Source organism: Trachypithecus francoisi, unplaced genomic scaffold (genome assembly GCF_009764315.1).
Source record: "Trachypithecus francoisi isolate TF-2019V2 unplaced genomic scaffold, Tfra_2.0 Lachesis_group12, whole genome shotgun sequence".
In the NCBI taxonomy this organism is placed as follows: domain Eukaryota; kingdom Metazoa; phylum Chordata; class Mammalia; order Primates; family Cercopithecidae; genus Trachypithecus; species Trachypithecus francoisi.
Genome location: NW_022681457.1, coordinates 29270243 through 29285590, shown reverse-complemented (window position 1 = coordinate 29285590; position 15348 = coordinate 29270243). Strand labels below are relative to the sequence as shown.

Below are 15348 nucleotides of genomic sequence, written 5' to 3'. Positions count from 1 at the left end.
AGGAACAGAGCTGGGTGCCTAGTTTACTCTAACTGTGGTCCTCTACGTAGAATGTTCTCTCCCAAGTGCAGTGGCAAGGGGAGTGAATTCAGAACAATTTTAATGAGTACCTAGAAAGTATAAGGCTTCATGCCTGCAGAAAAAGTGAAGGTCAGAATGATAGTTACACAGGCCTGAAGCAGGTCGCCTTCACTGTGACAGCAGGAAATCTCTGAGGCTGCAGCCTCCTGGTAAACACAACAGCCTTTTCCCTCCAGAGACCCTCTCTGTGTGTACATGCCTCTCCTGACCTGCCACAGGTCCTGTGCAGAGGACAGAGGGGATCCTCATCTTTTGTGTCGCTTCCCAGCAAGCCCTTGTGTGTCCTGAGCCAATTGCAGCTGAAGACATTTCGTTTCCTGATATTTGCCAAATCACCTTTTACCTAGTTTCTGATATTTATTCTGTCAACATAGGGCACGGCCATGACCCAAGAGATGAGACAGACTCACACAGGCAAGACCAATTAGGCAAAGCCCAGTAAGATGCAACAAACCCCAGTGGCATGTCCCATGAGGGTTGGCAGACTGACAGTGCCACAGAGTCCAACAGCAAAGATCAAAATCAGCCCTGAGAGTGGCCTGAGTTTCCCCAGATCATCACCTGTGTTCGTTTCCACTCTCCCCGTATCCATATATCCACTACACCATTACAGAACACTTCTCTTTTAAAAGTTCACTTTCAAACTTAATTAAATAAAACTTTACATACTTATAGTATATGAAAAATGACCATCACTTATCAAGATAAAAGAAAAAAACTTTAAAAATAGATGTAACAATTAGGGTAGAAACTGTCCACTTTTCTTCTAAAACCGCAGCTCGTTGCCATTGGGGCCTGCATCACCTTGGCCTGGCTTGGGGCTGGAGTGTCTAGGCCTGACGGAGAGAGTCAGCCCTGCTTGTGGGTCCTGTTTCCACCATGTGTGGTTGAGAGACTGCAGAGAGGTGACTGAAGCCTGCTTGGGTCTCATTTCCTTCCCTGTCAACTGGGGATAACAATAGCCCCTGCCCCACAGGGCTGCTGCAAAGACTGGATGGAATATTGCAATGCAAGCACTCAGCACAAGGCCGTGCACATATTATACCCTCCAGCAGTGCTGTTCATTTTTCCAGAGTTTTCCCTATAAGTGCCCTTGTGACTATCAATCACAATCCGTGTTTGGGAAATGTGGTTTTTATAGGTAAGACCACAGTTCTATTTGAAATAGAAGGCTTCTAAGAAATAGTGAGAAAGGTGTAATTATAGTGTGAATGTAGCTAAGGATGAGAAACAGTACACCAGAACAATGGTTCATGGGGATCAATTAGCTAAAACAAAATGCATCTTTATGAAGAGAGCCCAGGCCTGCCTCCACCAGAAGGCATTGGCCAGGTTCTTCCAGCACAGCTCATCACCTCAACAGCTCTTTAGAGAAACCTAACTTTAGGTTATTGACAGCACAGGCTAGAGGCAAATCAGGTCTGCTTGAGTCCAGAGTCCAGAGTTCTCTGCCCCACCTGGCACAGCATCAGCCCTAGGTCAGGGATTCCCAGGTGCAGCCAGAGGTGTGGCTCTCTGCAGTCAGGACACCTCCCAGCCAGACAGAAGGTGAACTTTATGACAAGTCCCCCTCTGCACAGCCACCTGCCTTTTTTCTGCCATGGAATTTTCCCAGATGAAACATCCACTTCCTTCCTATACACCTAGTGCCTGCTGCCTTGACCTCCTCTCACTTAGATTCATTTCTTTGCCTTCTCAGCACCCAGCTTCCCTCTACATGCCCAGAGTTTATTCACAGTGTCCTTTCACCCTTCTTTCAGGACACTAATCTACCTTTCTCCTTTCCTCTCCTTCCCTTCCCTCTCCTCTCCTGTCTTTCTTTCTTTCTTTCTTTCTTTCTCTTTCCTTCCTTCCTTCCTTTTCTTTCTTTCTCTCTCTCTCTCTTTCTTTCTTTCTCTTTTTTCTTTCCTTTCTTTCTCTCTCTTTCATTCTTTCATTCTTTAGTTTTCTTTCTCATTCTTTCTTTCCTTTATTTCTTACTTTCTTCCTGCCTTTCTTTCTTTCTCCACAGGGTCTCACTCTGTTACTCAAACCGGAGTGCAGTGATGCAATCATGGCTCATTGCAACCTCAAACTCCTAGGCTCAAGCAATCCTCGTGTCTCAGCCTCCCAAGTCACTGGGATTACAGGGGTGAACCACTACAACTGATTTCTCTTTCTTTTCTTTCTATTTCATCCCTTCTCCTTCCCTCCCTCCTTTCTTCCCTCCTCTCCTCTTCTTTCCTTCTTCATAAATGTTTATTGAGCTCTTCCTCACAGGCTAGGCATTATGCTAGGACTTACAGTCCTTATGGGATTTTTAGTTGAAAATAGAAGACCAACACTAACAAATAATTGCTCAAATAATTTAATTATACCAGCCACAATGCTGTAAATAAGAGATCTAATGAGCCATCTTCTACAGAACTCATTGGACACTTTCCACATCTGATTGTCTTTTTGCATGCACTACATCGTGAGTACTCCACAGAGCTGGGAGTATGGCTGCTTTGCATTGTGTCTCCAGTGTCTAGTACAGAGCCTGGTATATACACAGGGTGTGCTCAATCATTATTTGTGACATAAACAAATAAGTCACTTTAAAATATAACTAGTGTTAGTGCTAATGTGACCTGGGAGTCATGAGGGGAAGTCAGAGGTGGCAAATCTCCTCTTTCTTCATCTCATATTTCCCCCATCCTACCAACAGCCAAATAGATGCCAAAGGTGTAAGGTGTCATGGAATGGATGAAGGCCAAGTGTTATCCTAGATTCTCTGCCCTTAGCTCTCCCCATCAGGAAAGCCCACCCAGGAATGCTCTTATACAAACCCCTGGCTTTTGGAGAAATAAAGGGACAATCACTCTGCCCAGTTTGTATCTTCTTTGGCATGGATGCAGTTTCACTCCCCTCACCATGGCTGGATAAATGTCTTCCAATTCACATGCACTTTGGGATTTTTATTCTGACCACCTCAATTATGTAGGAAGCATCAGGTTATTGAAAATTATGTAAATATGATCAGAAACTAGTCAGAAAATAATCAAATGTGAAAAGAAATGAGTCAAAATGGGGAGTGTGACTTTGGTAGTAACAGAACAGAGAAAATAGTCAATATATTTACTCCATCACATTTTCACTTCATACAGGGAAATAATAAGGTATTGAAGGATGGGAGGAAACAAATGAACAAACAAAACAAAACCCTAAAGTTATAGCAAAGGCATCATTTTAGAGCTGAGTGGTGAAGGATCAGAGTACCAGTGTCCATCTTTCCTTGTTACCAGGCCCTCAGGAAGGTGTGCAGAATCCACGGTGGGTGAGGAGGCCACACGAGAAGCTTGGACATCATGCAGAGAGATGGCAGGCCTTGAGTTGTCCTTGGATTTGACTGGGCTCTGATAAGAATTTGTCCAAGTTGGCAGTGATGTGGCAATAAATTCCAAGGATTTGAACAGCACAATGCATGCCAAGAAAAGTTGTTTTTTTGGCAGAATTACCCTCATTGTTACTGTGTGCTAGACAAAAAAAAAAAAAAAAATGCAAGAGATTCAGCATCTTTAACTTTCTTGCTCAGGACACAATCATTTCTTTTCACAGGGGAAGGAGGCTGATGTAAGGGCTGGTGAGGTCACCTTCAACACACTGTGTGCATCCCAACGAGCATGTCAGAGCTAAAAACGGATGTATGCTCAGCCCACTTTAGGACAAGCAATAGCTCAGTGTGCTAGCTGCTCATAAACCCAGAACTTTATCTTATCAAAGATATTAGTGACCTCCCAGTCAAAAGCCCTGAACTAGTTCAACTCGACTGCTTGCAGGGTGAGACTGAAGTCAAGACACAGGAAATGACTTCCTGAGAAAACATTACTAAGTTAGCAGCAGAGCTATGACCTGCTTACCAGGTACCTTCTTCATTGCCATTGCCTTGCTGGTAAGTGCTCAATAAATGTTAGCCATCACCATCATCATCATCATTATTACTTTTATGTGCTCATCACACACCCTGTGGCAATTAGATGGCATTTTCCCACTTTGTGAATACAGAAGCCAGGAAATTTACCCACAGTCTCACAGTTAGCCAGTGTCACAGCAGGCCTGGATCCCAGGTGTGCTGACTGTACCTCCAGTACTTTCTCCAACCCTCATCCTGACTGTCCTGTCATCTGTGTATTGTGAAGCTATGACTCCAGAAAGGCCCTGTGAATGTAAAAGTCTAGAGAACAGCTCTTCCAACATTGTCTTCATAGCAGCTATGCTGTTGGGATGCTCTGCAGCAGACAAAATAAAAGGTCTCTTCAAAATAAGTATTTTCTTCCTCTCTGGTGAGTGCACAATGGGAATGGTGCTGGAAAGCATAAGCAGTTCAGCCATGATTCTGAAGAGGTGGGCAGAGGGCAGGTCCCAGGAGGCCCCATGTCATAACAAGGTGCTTGGTTTTATCCTACCAAAGAGCCTTTGAAGGGGCTTAAGTCAAGGATGCTGTGGCAAAAATTTGCGCTTGAGATATTTTACACTGGCGATTGGGTGTAGGATGGATTTGAGAGGATTGGAGGAGAGGCAGAGAGAACTGAGGGGAGGCAGCAGCTTAGGTGAGGCAGTCTTAGGAAAGGAGTGGAGGGGCAGATTCAGGATTGACTCGAAATTGAGATGAGAAAGAGGGAAAATGTGAGTCTCTAGTTTTTAGCTTTGATGACTGATTGGGGTAAGAGTAGAAGAAGAGTTGGATTAAGGGCAAGACCAAGAGTCCTGCTTTAGACATATTGAGATAGAGGGGCCTAAAGGATATTTTAGCCTTAATTCCCTCAAAGGAAGGCCTGGGACAAAGGTTTATGCATGGGTCATTTATCTGGGAAGTGATCCCAAGAACAGAGAGAGGGATCAGGGAGGGTGGGATAAAGAAAAATGGAAAAATGGAAATCCAGTAATGGATGTGTATCATATTGGTCACTGCCACAGGACACTGATGCTGGGCCCCTGGGGCCTCCAAGAAGCATTTATACTGCATTTCAGGACTGTCCACCTGAGAGATAAGAGGTAGAAGCAGTTATCCACTGATTCTTATACTTCAGTAATCCAGATGCCCCAAGAAGTGTTATCCCCAATCCCCACCCCCAACCTGGGTTGCACATGCCCAGGTGTTAGCCATGTCCACAGGCAACCAGAATGACTAGGTATCCAGGGGCATCCGAGAAGCCCCAAGGCACAAAGCGTGGTCAAGCCAATTGTTGAAAAAAGTTACTGTCAGTGTAAACTGAGTCAAAGCCAGGGTAGAACCACTTGCCAGAGCCACTAATGGACTCAGAAATTAGGCCAAGAGGATAAGAGAGGGTGCATAAAAGACACCCAAGTCATGGGACCTCCAGGTGGGTCTGTCCAGGTGGCAGATACGTAAATCATCTAAAGTTCTGGAGAGAGACTGGGACTGGAGACAAAGATTTGACAATCATCAGTCTCCAGGAGGTTGTTGAAACCATGAGGAAATTGTGTCAAGTGCCCATAGCAGTGAGCTGAGGACAGCGTCCTGGAGGACTCTGAAGGAATGAGCAGAGGAAAAAGAGCCCATGGAGGCACAGGAATGGCCAAGGAGATGTAAGCAGAACCTGGAAAGGATGGTGCCATGGGAGCCAAAGTAGTAGCAGGCGACAAGATTAGCTGAAGGTCTCCAGTGCATCACACAATAAAAAAAAAAAAAAAAAAAAAGTCCCACTGCATTTGGCAATCAGGAGGTCCTGGGTGCCATCACCAAGAGGAAGCTCAGTACAACTGCAGTGTCAGAGATCAGAAAATATTGGCCTGAGGTATGAACGGGAGGTAGAAATCTGGAAAGAATAGTGTACCCTGCTTAGTCACAAGGACTGCCCTTGAACAGGATGAGGGCAGTGAAGGCATGAGCACAGGTACAGAGAGAGGCCAGATTTTAGGTCAGAGAGTGAGGCACTGAAGGAGATCAGGCAAAACAGCCTTAGTTTACTTGGTGAAGCAATATTCTGTGCTGAAACTGTAGGAGTATGTGAACTAGAACTGGCCATCTTCCCTCTCCTGCTGAGGGCTTTCTACCTGATGACTGCAGGAGAGAGTTGGGCTAGCACTGAATTATTTCTATCAGTCAGTCAGTCCATATTTACTGAATAGTAACAACAGACAAGGCCTTATGAAACTGGGCACAATACAAGATGATTGCAATTTATTCCCTACTCATAAGGAGCTTTCAAGCATAGGTCCTGGGAATTTGTTACACACCAGAGGAAGCTAGAAACTGGACTGGGTCAGGGATGCTGGCCTGTGTCCAGGAGTCTATTCATTTATTCAACAAATCTACTGAGGGATTATTATGTGCCAGGCACTGATCCAGGTGTTCAAAATATATCAGAGAACAAAACAGACCACAATCCTGGTCTCATGGACCCTATATTCTAATGAGGTCTATTTGTCAGGGAAGTCTAATTTATACTGTATTAATAAGGGCAGAGTATCAGTGGCTTAACAAAACAATGCTTTATTTATTTCTCTTTTGCACAAAATCCATTGTGATTCTACAAGGCAATTGTCTTCCAGGCAGTGACTCAGGGGCCCAAGAGGTTTCATCTGAGGTTCCTTAGTTGTGATGGCAGAGGAAAGTGAGACCGAAGAACTTCCCATGGGCTTGTCAGTACTGCAGCTTGGAAGTGACTCACAATGCTTTCTCTCAGGACTAAACACACGGCCTCGCCTACAACAAAAAAAAACTAGCAAATGTGAGGAAGCACATGGAATATTTGGTGAGTGTTATTGTCTCTGCCACATGGCAGGAAGCAGTCTATAGGCTAAATAAATAAATCAGTTACATACTGTATTAGAAAGGGATGAGTGCCATGGAAAAAGCAGAGGAGGGTAAGGAGGATTGGTCGTGTTGGGGGAAGAAGTGGAGGGGGTGGAATTTTTAAATCAGGGTAGTTGGTGTGGCCTCAATGAGAAGGTGGCATTTTGAGCAAAGCCTTCAAGGAGATGAGAGAGCCATTTGGATCTCTGAGAGAAGAATGATCTCAACAGAAAGAGTAATCTGTGCAAAGGCCCTGAGGCAGGAAGATGTCTTAGAGGGTGAAGAAGGTAGAAAGTGAGGTTAGAAAGGTATGGGGGGAGGGGCAGGGAAGGTGAGGAACAGCATGCAGATTGGGTATGGCCTTAGAAGCCCTTTGTCAAAACTTTGGCTTTTACTTTGAAAGAAAAAGGGAGCTGCTATTGGGTTGAGGCAGAGGACATCACGGCCTGTCTGAGGCATTCATATGACCACCCTGGATGCTCTGTGGCAGATAGGCTATAGGGCAAAGTGGCTGCAGGGAGAACCAATAGAAGGCCATTGCAGTCATCTAAGTGGAAGACAATGCTGGCTTGGACCAGACTAACAGTTGTGAGAAGCAGTTGAATTCCAGAAAGTTTTGGAGGTCTGTGCCCTCACGTGGAGCTTCTGGGGCTCCCTTGCTTCATCAGTCATGACTTGTTAGGTCACAACAGCCCAGAGACCCTGAAGTGAATTTATCTCTGAGTCCATGGTGGGCTTGGAGGGGAGTGGAGGGGCCGTAAAGGTGTCTCACGCCAGGTGGATTCTAAGGTACAGCTTCCGGAGCATGGGGACGCTGCCTCAGGAGAGATCACACTCACTTCCCACAAGACCACAATTCTGCAGTCTCCCAAGCATAGGTCCTGGGAATTTGTCTTAAATCATGGCAATACACTCTGAAGAGCAAGGTGGAGAGACTGAGGCCTGCAGAGTCCAGGTGACTTAAAAGTCCAGGGTCAGAATCAGAAAAGGAGCCCCAGTGGCCTGTTCCCAGCGGAGAGGTGCTGCTTCCTTCCCTGCCCTTCCCTCCTGTGACCCGCTCTTGTCAAGATTAAGTTATGTGGGGGAGGGGAAGAGGGGCAGAGGGAGTCTTTCTTATTCTCTCCTGCCTACCCCACTCCTCTGCTCTTGGCACAGGCTTTGGGAGTCTCTGCACTCCCATAGAACTTTCTAGGTCTTGCGCTATGAAGGACGTGGAATGTATGAGCAAAACAGCCCATGCGGTGGTCAGAGATGGAAAGCACAGACTTTAGTGCCAGAAGAACTGTTCCAATCCCAGTTTTTTCACACAAATCAGTTATGGTACCTTGTGAGGTTACTTTACCTCAGTGAGTTTTCATTTCCTTGTCTGGAAAATGGGGATAAGAAACCTATCACATAGGATTGTTATAATAAATGTAATATGTGTAAAATGTCTAGCTCAGAATAGAAGGATGTGACAGATCCTGTAAACTGGTTCATTCAAAATCCCTTCTCAAACACCTTCTTCTTTGCTTTCCTCTACTAGAAAGTGTTGAAGAGGAAATACCCAAACTCCCAGCTTCCCTGCAGCTGGGGGTGGCCACAAAACTCAGCTATGGCCAGTGAGATGTAAGTACCTGTCCTTGACTTTTCCAAATAAAAAGGCAAAGCTTCTAAGCCACAAGTCCTTGCTCCTTTCTCTCTCTCTGCCCCCCTCTCTCTTGGTGCCTGGAACTTAACTATGAGGCTGGAGGTAGAGCAGCCCTCTTGATGTCATGAGGCAACAAGCACAAGGTTCATGGCTAAGGTTGATGAAGTGGCAGGAGAGAAAGAGCTGGGTGCTTGATGACCTTGTTGAGCTACTGTTTTACTCCAGGGCTACCTGGCCAGGAGTTTATTGTTGTGTGAGACAAGTACCTCATTGCTGGTATTCACTTGTGTTTGTTAGGGTTGGTCTTTGCTATACGAAACTAACGTAATCAGTAATAGCTATCAATATTGTCATCATCATCATCATCATCATATATGTTCTCCTACAACTTCAACAACCTCTGGCTCACAGCTGTAGATTTTATTATCTAATTGGGGAGCCAATTAAGATTTATTAATCAAATCTTTAAAGTAGCATTTCCCAGGGAGTATTCCAAGAATGTTGGCTCTTTCAGATATTAATAGGTCTTCTGAGAAATAAATAAATAAAAAAAGTTAACAAATGACGATACTCGGCAGAAATCTTTGTAACAGTGGTTTTTGAATTGGTATACTGTTTGAGGACTTTCCAAAGGATTTTAAAGAATCAATTACAGATCCTGAACTATGATAAGAACACTTTCCAAAAATTAGTATGTGTGAGGACTCTTTCTTCTGGTCCTCCTCTCCTTCCTGTTCCCTCATTAGGTTCATTCTCCCACCTTACAAAAGAAGATCACACCTGACTGCTGACCAGACTTACCCTGGGGCATTGCTCCAAGGTGGAGAAATCTCTGTGCTACAAAAGGACAACTCCAGGCTGGGTACGGTGGCTCATGTCTGTAATCGCAACACTTTGGGGGGCTGAGGTAGGCAGATCCCTTGAATCTAGGAGTTCAAGACCAGCCTGGGGAATATGGCAAAACCCCGTCTCCACAAAAATTACAAAAATTAGCTGGGCACGGTGGCACGTGCCTGTAGTCCCAGCTACTTGAGAGGCTGAGGTATAAGGATGGCTTGAGCCTGGGAGGCAGAGGTTGCACTGAGCTGTGATGGTGCCACTGTGCTCCAACATGGGTGACAGAGTGGCGTCCTGTCTCAGAAAGAAAAAAAAAAAAAAGGACACTTCCAAATATCAGTATTTAACTCGATTCTAATGACTGAGAAATAAATCTATTTGCAAGTCATGTGGTTTTCAATTCTTTGCTTTCAACAGAATTGAAGGAGATCATAACTGAATTGTCAGCTGATAGATCATTTAAAACATCTTTGTGGTAAATGACTATGTGATCTTTGTCTTATATCTATGAAATAGTTTAAACTTAAGTGTCAATGCTATGAAATCCATTCCTACCTACTTACTTATGTGAACACAGGTTTTCAACGTTTCTATCTGTAAAAATAACAAATAGAAATAGAATGGATACTACACCCTGTCTCATTCTAACAATAAATAATTCATTCATGGATACAAGAAGCAGGTGAGGAAAAGTGCTACTCAGCTTATCAATAAATGTAATTCTAATTTTATTTTTTTAAATAAAAAGTTTAAACAAACTTTTTTTGTTTAACAATTATGCATAAAAACTTATAATATTTCTCTGTTGTATTAGTTAATTCTGTGCTAATCATAACTAAATTTGGAAAAAATTTAAAACACTTGCAGCATTTAACTTATTTTTTTTTGTTTTGTTGTAGAAGTAGAAAAGTATAATAGAATGATAAATAAAAGGTTTTTGAACATTATTATATTAGAATGAACTTCTGTGTAGAAGTGAAATGGAGAAAAATGATGAAAATGTATATTAAAGAGCTTGTTTATATAATTTTAACTAGATGATGGATATCAAATCACAATAGCTGATGTCAAATTGCTGTGGTATTCAGAATTCTTTGGCATTTAAAAGAATAATGTAAGAGCTTTATTTATTTATTTATTTTTAATTTTTTGAGACAGAGTCTCATTGTGCCACCCAGGCTAGAGTGCAGTGGTGTGATCTCAGTTCACTGCAACCTCCGCCTCCTGGGTTCAAGCAATTCTCCTGCTTCAGCCTCCCAAGTAGCTGGGATTACAGGCACAGACCACCATGCCTGGCTAATTTTTGTATTTTTAGTAGAGACGTAGTTTTGCCATACTGGCCAAGCTGGTCTTAAACTCCTGACCTCAAATGGTCCCCCCACCTTGGCCTCCCAAAGTGCTGGGATTACAGGCATGAGCTACCATGCCTGGCCAAGAGAGTAATATAAGAGCTTTATTTTTAAATGGTACTATTTATAATATGTCAGAAGTTACCTCCTTAATTCAACAGCCTTTCATGCTAAAAATTCTCAATAAACTAGGTATTGATGGGACATATCTCAAAATAATAAGAACTATTTATGACAAATCCACAGCTAATATCATACTGAATGGGCAAAAACTGGAAGCATTCCCTTTGAAAACTGACACAAGACAGGGATGCCCTCTCTCACCACTCCTATTCAACATAGTGTTGGAAGTTCTGGCTAGGGCAATCAAGCAAGAGAAAGAAATCAAGGGTATTCAATTAGGAAAAGAGGAAGTCAAATTGTCCCTGTCTGCAGATGACATGATTGTATATTTAGAAAACTCCATCGTCTCAGCCCAAAATCTCCTTAAGCTGATAAGCAACTGCAGCAAAGTCTCAGGATACAAAAGCAATGTGCAAAAATCACAAGCATTCCTATACACCGATAACAGACAAACAGAGAGTCAAATCATGAGTAAACTCCCATTCACAATTGCTACAAAGAGAATAAAATACCTAGGAATCCAACTTACAAGGGATGTGAAGGACCTCTTCAAGGAGAACTACAAACCACTGCTCAACAAAATAAGAGGACACAAACAAATGGAAGAACATTCCATGCTCATGGACAGGAAGAATCAATATTGTGAAAATAGCCATACTGCCCAAGGTTATTTATAGATTCAATGCCATCCCTATCAAGCTACCAATGACTTTCTTCACAGAATTGGAAAAAACTACTTTAAAATTCATATGGAACCAAAAAAGAGCCTGCATTGCCAAGACAATCCAAAGCCAAAAGAACAAAGCTGGAGGCATCACGCTACCTGACTTCAAACTATACTTCATCACTACAGTAACCAAAATAGCATGGTACAGGTACCAAAACAGAGATATAGACCAATGGAACAGAATAGAGCCCTCAGAAATAATACCACACATCTACAACCATCTGATCTTTGACAAACCTGACAAAAACACGAAATGGGGAAAGGATTCCCTATTTAATAAATGGTGCTGGGAAAACTGGCTAGCCATATGTAGAAAGCTGAAACTGGATCCCTTCCTTACACCATATACAAAAATTAATTCAAGATGGATTAAAGACTTAAATGTTAGACCTAAAACCATAAAAACCCTAGAAGAAAACCTAGGCAATACCATTCAGGACATAGGCATGGGCAAGGACTTCATGACTAAAACACCAAAAGCAATGGCAACAAAAGCCAAAATTGACAAATGGGATCTAATTAAACTAAAGAGCTTCTGCACAGCAAAAGAAACTACCATCAGAGTGAGCAGGCAACATACAGAATGGGAGAACATTTTTACAATCTACCCATCTGACAAAAGGCTAATATCCAGAATCTACAAAGAACTTAAACAAATTTACAAGAAAAAAATCAAACAACCACACCAAAAAGTGGGCAAAGGATATGAATGGGCACTTCTCAAAAAAAGACATTTATGCAGCCAACAGACACATGAAACAATACTCATCATCACTTGCCATCAAAGAAATGCAAATTGAAACCACAATGAGATACCATCTCACACCAGTTAGAATGGTGATCATCAAAAAGTCAGGAAACAACAGGTGCTGGAGAGGATGTGGAGAAATAGAAATGCTTTTACACTGTTGGTGGGACTGTAAACTAGTTCAATCTTTGTGGAAGACAGTGTGGCGATTCCTCAAGGATCTAGAACTAGAAATACCATATGACCCAGCCATCCCAATACTGGGCATATACCCAAAGGAGTATAAATCATGCTGCTATAAAGATACATGCACACGTATGTTTACTGTGGCACTATTCACATTAGCAAACACTTGGAACCAACCCAAATGTCCATCAGTGATAACTGGATTAAGAAAATGTGGCACATATACACCATGGAATACTATGCAACCATAAGAAAAAGATGAGTTCATGTCCTTTGTAGGGACATGGATGCAGCTGGAAACCATCATTCTGAGCAAACTATCGCAAGGACAGAAAACCAGACACCACATGTTCTCACTCATAGGTGGGAATTGAACAATAAGAACACTTGGACACAGGGTGGGGAACATCACACACCTGTTGTGGTGGGGCCTGTCGTGGGGTGGTGCGAGGCGGGAGGGATAGCGTTAGGAGATATACCTAATGTAAATGACGAGTTAACGGGTGCAGCACACCAACATGGCACATGAATACATATGTAACAAACCTGCACGTTGTGCACATATACCATAGAACTTAGAGTATAATAATAAAGATAAATAAGTGAAAAAAAAAGAAATTATCTCCTTTGCAATGATCTCAATTTATCACAAAATTTTTTAGATATTTAAGTTAAAAAATAGATGAGGGTATATCATTTTTAAATTTTATGGAAGAGTATACAGGCAAAGATTTGGAGATAAGTGCCTTAGAGGATCTATTTTCATGAACAGATAAAAATGTCAAGTAATCAAGAATGGTATTGTGGAAATAATGCTTCTACCAATAATCATTTGTTCTTTAAAAGGCTGGTTATAACACTACCTTGCGTATTACACATGTACCTGGCAAACCTTTACACACAGGCCATGCAAAGACAAACCTCTCTCAATCACAAGGTAGATGTTTGGAATTCAACGTTATTAATCTATTAATCAGATTTCATCTAAACTGTGTGAATAAGAAGATAATACACGCAGCCATAAAAAAGAATGAAATCATATTCTTTGCAGCAACATAGATGCTGCTAGAGGCCATTATTCTAAGCAAATTAATGCAAGGATAGAAAACCAAATACTGCATGTTCTCACTTATAAGTGGGAGTTAAACACTGGATATTCATGGACATAAAGATGGCAACAATAGACACTGGGAACTACTATGGGGGAAGGGAGAGAGAAGGTCAAGGGTTGAAAAACTACCTACTGGGTACCATGCTCACTATCTGGGTGATGGGGTCAATCACACCCCAAATCTCAGAACCATGTAATATAACCATGTAACAAATCTGCACACGTACTCCCGATCTAAAATAAAAGTTGAAATGTTTTTAAAAAAGAAAATACAGTCCATAATAAACAGCTTCAAAGAGAAGTACATTTGAAGAACAAAATACAGAAAAAAAAGAGGATAGGGCTCATAATAAAAAGCAAATTAAATATGTTGCCAGTGAGGCTGAAGAGAAAAAATAGGCAATGACAAAGGGATGATCGCTACATTTTCCACCCCAGCTGTCTTTTGTAGACTATATTTTCTATTTTTGTGAGATACATATGTTGGGGCCCTGCAGTTCTAGAAAGAGATGGAAAAGGCAAAGAATAGCAATCAAGAATAATAAAGAGCTGATTTTGAGAGGCCTGGATACATCTTAAAGCAGTATATTTACTAAAAGATTTATGTTTTTGTCTAAATGTAACAGGAAGTCAAATGGCAACCCAAGGCATGTTTTAGAAAGAGCCAAACTTTGAGGAGGAAATTATTGAGGGTACATAAGGATGTATTTCAATTATTTTGAAAGGATTAGCTTTAGTAAAAGATCTTTGGTGATCAAAATTCCTGCTGAGATTTCTTCCACTATATAAAAGAAAAAAATACAATAAAAGGAAAATAAAATTTGGGGTTAAAATGACATTATTGGGCTGGACGCTGTTGCTTATGCCTGTAATCTCAGCACTTGGGGAGGCCCAGGTGGGTAGATCACTTGAGGTCAGGATTTAGAGACCAGCCTGGCCAATATGGTGAAACCCGTCTCTACTGAAAATACAAAAATTAGCGGGGATATGCTGGTACACGCCTGTAATCTCAGCTACTCTGGAGGCTGAGGCAGGAGAATTGCTTGAACCTGGGAGGCAGATGTTGCAGTGAGCAGAGATCATGCCACTGCACTCCAGCCTTGGAGACAGAGCAAGATCCCATCTCAAAAAAAAAAGGCATTACCCCTATTATGAGATGATCAAATTGTAGCTTGAAATAATTCTAAAAACTAAAGGCAATTTTTGGTTATGAATTTAATAATAATGGATGTTTTTAATACTATTATACTAATAACCCCATTATTAACAAGATTAATAACTGAGTATTCAGTTTTATACCTAGTTTCCAAGCTTCATTTAAGCAGGAAATCCTAAAATCTCTGGTAGACATGTCAAAATGGTCTAAAGGCAGAGGGATGTGGAGAAGACATGAGTGATTCACAGTAGAGATTTTTTATGTGTGAAAATTAAGGAGCCAAGTGAATATAGCAGGAAAGTGGATTTTTTGATTCACTCAAGAAAGAATAGGCTTGCCTTTGGGTTTTTTTTTTGTTTTTTTTATTAAACGTTGGCACCCAGGCTGGATTGCAATGGCATGATCTCTGCTCACTGGAACCTCTGCCTCCCAGGTTCAAGTAATTCTCCAACCTCAGCCTCCTAAGTAGCTGGGATTACAGGTGAGCACCACCACGTCTGACTAATTCTTGTATTTTTAGTAGTGACAGGGTCTCACCATGTTGACCACGCTGGTCTCAAACTCCTGACCTCAAATGATCCACCTGCCTTGACCTCCCAAAGTTCTGGGATTATAGGCG

At 42.0% G+C, this 15348-nt stretch overlaps 1 long non-coding RNA gene across 1 annotated transcript in view; it reads right to left on the bottom strand.

The window, feature by feature from the left end:
• Positions 1–2520: 2520 nt before the first annotated feature.
• Positions 2521–15348, bottom strand: part of LOC117092071 — a 28035-nt gene continuing 15207 nt past the window's right edge. The window contains exon 3 of the long non-coding RNA XR_004440617.1: positions 2521–3578. This is a non-coding gene — a long non-coding RNA (uncharacterized LOC117092071). The remainder of the gene's footprint in view (positions 3579–15348) is intronic.